Consider the following 6,000-nt stretch of genomic DNA (forward strand, 5'->3'; position numbering starts at 1 on the left):
CACACCGAGCTCCTCGTGGATGCCAGCCCGGTTGGCCTGGGGGCGGTACTAACCCAGACAGACAGTGAAGGGAATGTGTTCCCCATCGCGTTCGCCAGTCGAGCTCTCACCAAACCAGAACAGAACTATGCCCACATAGAGAAGGAAGCCCTCGCCATCCTGTGGGGCTGCCGTCATTTCAAAGTATACTTGCTAGGAAAGAAAGCAAAAGTCCTGTTGGATCACAAGCCCCTGATCCCGATATTCCGAGGATCTGCTCCTCACCCACCAGCACGGATTGAGAAGTGGATGCTGCAGCTGCAGCCCTACAGCATAGAAGTGGACTATCGCCCAGGGACAGACAACCCAGCAGACTACTTGTCTCGTCACCCGAGGCCGGCCACCGAAGGCGAACAACGCCACTCAAGAGAAACTGACGAACACGTGTGCCACGTGGTCGCCTGCGCACGACCACGAGCTATGACTTTACAAGAAGTAGCACGTGAGACAGAAGTAGACACCATCCTGCAACACACCACCACAGCCATCCAGTCAGGAAACTGGAAGACCTACCTCACGTCCATGGCTCAACGCACAACATCCGCCCAGGCCAAACTCCGAGCGCTATTCGGAATACGACATGAACTCACCGTAGCCCCGGAAGGAGTGCTCCTCAAAGGCCATCGCATTGTGCTACCTGCATCACTTGAAGAGAGAGCCCTCCGGCTAGCACACAGTGGACACCAGGGCGTCATCAAAACAACGGCCTACCTCAAGTCCAGAATGTGGATGCCCAACATTCAACAAAGAGTAGTGGAGTTAGTGGAATCCTGTGCTGCTTGCCAAGCCTCCAGGAGGCCGAGAATCCAGAACCCATCAGCAGCGCCCCGAGGAGCAGCAAGCGGTGGGACGCAGTCAGCATGGATCACTGCACAATTGCCGGCGAAGGATACTTACTCGTTGTGATTGACAAGTTCAGCAGATATCCTGAAGTAGAGCACGTAGCGTCCACCAATGCGGAGACCACAATCCTCACGCTAGAGAAGATCTTCGCGACACATGGAATCCCGAGAAAAGTGAAGAGCGACAATGGGCCCTCGTTCACCAGTCAAGAATTGCGAGAGTTCTTAAAAACATAAACGTCAAACACCAACGGATCACCCCGAGATGGCCCCAAGCGAATGGTGACGCAGAAAGATTCATGGGGTCACTTAATAAAGTCATCCGGATCGCCAAAGAAAAAGGACATCCATGGCTGAAGGCCGTGTACCGATTCCTAAGGACACATAGGCAAACCCCGCACTCCTCCACCGGCATCAGCCCGGCAGCCCTGATGCTCGGGGTACCTATCCAAGCAGAGCTTCCCATACACCCTCAGTGGGTTGCTCCCGAACCAGACATCCCAGCAATAGATGCCATGCGACAGAGGCAGAACGAACAAGAGAGCATTGCCAGGCGAGCCCGTCACAGAGAGCTAATGCCGGGCGATACTGTGATCGTCAGAAACCGAGCAACACCCAAGAAAATGTCCCTCAATTTCGAGCTCCAACCATGGACGATCAGCGCAACCAACCACAGCATGGTCACCGCCACCCGAGGAAGCGAGACCGTGACGAGAAGCGTGTCCCACTTCAGGAAAGTACCAGCTGAACTATGGGAAGAACACCAAATGTCCCCAAGAAGCGAGGCGATACCACCTCGCACACCCCGGGACCAAGCATCGCCCACGACCCGTGCCACGGAAGCACTGCACCCGCAAGAAGACCAGAGCGAGATCGGGACCCCAAGAGTGGATGCACTTGAGAGAAACGGCACACAATACCTTTTGAGGGCAAAGCCTAAACCATCATCCTGTCTCCAAGGATACGTGGTAGACGGGGTCTACATCCAGAATGCCCTGCCCCGATGAACTCAAAAGTATCTGACTATGCACAGCCCAGTTGATTGTTGATGTTTAAAAGTTGTGTAAACACCTCCAAGTTGGGGAGGAATGTGGTGTCACGTGCCCGTTAGTTCCGGGTCACGTGACACGTCGGAAATAAAGGAATCACCGGAACTGGCGTAAGAACGCCAGTCCGGGTTTATGCATCTTACCAAGCGGTCGTGTCGTCTATTGCCTGCGAAGCTCCTGCGAAGCTCCTGCTGCGCGCGCGTTGCCTGCGGCCTGCACTGCGCACTCTTAGATGTTGGGTTTGCCTGCGGCCTCGCAAGCCGACATCACATTGGTGACAAAAAAAGTTGGGAGCTATGCTCATCTTTAACCGCCTCTTCAGTCTCGCACTCTTCTGGCCATGGGTAGGCCTAGGCGCAGATGAATAAGACACAGGACCAGGAGCGGTAACATCAACGTCCTTCTTTATCATAGCTCTCAACCATTTGTATTGCCAAGGCGGGTGAAATCACCCGATTTTGTTTTTGGTGGGTGAGACGCTCATTGGAATGAATGGGTGTACAGGAGGCTTGGCGGGTGAGTCAGCCCTTTACAAGGCGGGTGACACCCGCCAAAAGCATGTGAGTTGAGAGCTATGTCTTTATTGAAGTATAACTGAACTCTTTCCCCCGCCCTCTGCCCGTCACTTCCCTTGCACTCGTCATTTCCCCTTTCCAACCACTTGCCTCCCCGTAACCATGGCGACATCAGCATGACATCTCCCCCCATTTTAAACCGTTACCAGACTCTTCACAACGGGTGGGGGTCTGGTGGATCAGGCTAGTCCATTTCCTCGATCCATCGGTGCAGTCTATTCCGAGCCCTCTGCGGGCGTGTACCAAGGGCGACTTGAGACTGTCCGCCAGCCTCACTCTCCACCGCAACTTCTCGACCAGAGTTATGTTATGTTACTTTACATTTATATAGCGCCTTATGTATCATTGGTATGATCTCAAAGCGCTGGTGGGTTGAACGCCCTCGGGAACCGTAGTTCAAGTCAGTTGAGAGAGAGAGAGTCATAAGGTGCATGTGTGCACCAGATATGTGTGCTGCCGGTGTTGCATGATAGCTGTTTCTTAGCGTTAGGTGTGGTGGTTGGGAGGTCAGGTATATGTGTTCATTCTGACACCCAGACTGATATCTGGCTGCGTTAGACCCGAGGAGACGCTTAAGCTAGCGGTGTGTGCTCATTTAGCTGTATTTAATTAGGATGATGAGGAGTATGTGGCGGGTGTTAGTATGAGAACAGCTATACCGAATGTGTCATAGTATCGCTGTGTTCTAGTTGAGTGGTGGTGTATAGGAGAGAGTAAGCGGCGTGGTAGTGTGATATGGTGGTTATCAGTAAGGTGCTTGCGATCGAGCACTCCATCTGTGCCATCTATTCTATCCGTTTTATTCACTCTGTCCGTTCATTCTGCTTCGTCTGTTCATACATTTCATTTGGTTCATCATTTAATTCACTAGTCTTTCCATCCATTCCATCATTCAATCCTTCATCCACATAAACTACTTCATCCAATCCGTTGATTCATTTCATCCTTCCCATCTGTTTAGTGTGTTCCATTCGTTCCACACTTTCTATTCATTCGATCCACTCTGTGTGTTCCACTCACTTAATCAGTTCCATCCGCTCTATCCGTTCCTTCCGCTCTATCCGTTCCATTCGCTCTCTGTTCCATCCACTCAATCTGTTCCATCCACTCCGTCTGTTTTATCCACACCATCTGTTCCATCCACTCCATCTGTTCCATCCACTCCGTCTGTTTTATCCACACCATCTGTTCTATCCACACCATCTGTTCTATCCACTCCATTTTTTCCATCTACTCCATCTGTTCCATCCACTCCATCTGCTCTATTCGTTCCATCTGCTCTATCTGTTCTATCCATTGCAACTTTTCGATCAACTCCACTCTACCTGTTCCATCCATCTTCGGTATCACCATAGTCTCCTTGATAGGGGTAATCAGACTCATAATTAGTGGGGACATTCACACGTCCACTTAGTTGCCTCGACCCGAGGGTGGGAATTACCTTGAAGTGAGAGGAGTTGCAAGTGACTGACCCTTCTGGGCCTTGGGCCGTAATCATAGAGCCTTTCTTTTGAGTGACAAGCAGGGGTTCCTCTCGAAATGTGGAGGTGTGTTTATGAGTCTGTTGCTGCTTCACGGCTACAACATCACCCACCTCAATATGGGAAGTTTGCGTGCCCCTGCCGGTATCCGCAAATGCCTTCATGCGAGCCTTCACGGTCTCGTCCCGATCCCGCACTTCCTTGTCCAGCTCAGGAGCATGGTTGACCTGGTTTGCTTGTGGGAGACGCGTTTGCGTGTTTCCTCCAAACATTAGCTCTGCAGGGGTCCTTCCGGTGGTGCTGTGTGGTGTACCCCGGTAGTTTCGCATCAACTGGTTCAGTACCTGCTCATAGGGCTGCCCTGTAAGTTTGGCTATCTGTAGCACTCTCTTTAGGTTGGCCATGAAGCGCTCTATCATGCCGTTAGCTTGGGGCCAGAGGGGAGTTATTTTCCGATGGTGAAACCCCAAGTAGTCTGCAAATTGTGTGAACTGGTGTCCACTGAAAGGAGGGCTATTGTCCGACTTGAGCACCTTGGGAACCCCATATGCGGAGAAAATGCAGTCTAACACGGGGGTGACGTGATGAGCTGCTGCCGACGATATCAGTTGTGCCTCCGGGTATTGCGAGTATTCGTTCATCATCGCTAGGACGTACTTTCCCCCTTCAATGGGCCCAAAGAAGTCAGTGGCCACCGCCTCCCATATTCCTTGCAGAAGGTCAGACATGACCAGTGGTTACGGGTGTCGGTTGGGAGTGATGAGGCTGCACATGGGACAAGTTTTTAACGCAGCCTCATCCATAGAGTCTGTATTGGGGAACCAGACTTTCTGGCGGAGCATGCGCTTGGTCGATACCATTCCCCTATGGTTCTCGTGGGCTAGCTCAATGATCTTCGCCCTCAGGGCTTTGGGGATTACCAGTTTGCAGTCTTTGAGGAGAAGGTGGTCATCCGACAAGGCTAGCACGTCCTTCACTTATATGAGGCAATCTACATCCGTGTGTATTAGGTCTCCTGCGGCTCTCCCTCTCTCCTTCGCCCTCTGACACACGCCCGATTCAAGGCCCTCGCACACAATCTGGCAGGCCTGGTCCTTTTCTGTTTCCCGAGCTATTAACTCAGTATCAACTCCCTCTGGGGTGGTTTGGTGTATGAGGTATCTGAGGTACCTGTCTGCTACTGAGGGTTCTGGCGCACACTCCCTCCTGGCCCTTCTGGACAGGAAGTCCGCTGGGTTTTCTCCTTTTCCTGGCCGGTGGACTATCTCAAAGGCGTAGTCCTGTAGCCGTAGCCCCCAACGGGCTATCCGGGGTGGCATTTTTGCCTGTGGGGTTACTTATAGGAACAGAAGGGCTTGGTGATCCGTGATGACTCGAAATGGCTTTCCATATAGGAAGAGGTGGAAGTGCTCACACGCCCATACCACCGCTAGACCTTCCTTCTCTGCCTGCGAGTAGGCCTGTTCAGGGGCAGAGAGGCTCCTGCTGGCATACGCAACAATGTGTTTTTGGGAGGAATCTCTCAGGTCTACCTGGGCCAGTATGGCTCCAGCCCCACGGGACTGGCGTCCACTGTCAGTTCAGTCTGGCGGCTTCGGTCGTAGTACGTCATGTTTTCTGACTTGGCGCCTCTTTCTCTAATGACTTCGTAGGCCCTCTGGCAGTCGTCAGTTCAGTGAAATGTGACGTCTTGCTGGGTTATCAGTCTCAGTGGCTCACTGACAGAGGCGAAGTCCTTGATGTATTGGTTGTAGTAGCTAGCTAATCCTAAGAAGGAGTGCAGTTCAGACACATTTGCTGCGGACGAGTTGTCGTTTAGTGCTGCAACCTTTTCGGGTCAGGTGTCATGCCCGTCTCCGAGAAGATGTGCCCAAAGAATTTCATCATGCTCTTATGAAATTTGCATTTGTCGCGGTTCAGGGTAAGATTTGCATCGTTTAGAGTTTTGCACATCCTCATCAGTGTCTCGTCGTGTTTGTTGATGTCTGTGCCGAAGATCAATATGTCGTCACTA

The sequence above is a fragment of the Ambystoma mexicanum genome, chromosome 4p (genome assembly GCF_040938575.1).
Source record: "Ambystoma mexicanum isolate Mex_15411 chromosome 4p, UKY_AmexF1_1, whole genome shotgun sequence".
Lineage (NCBI taxonomy): Eukaryota > Metazoa > Chordata > Amphibia > Caudata > Ambystomatidae > Ambystoma > Ambystoma mexicanum.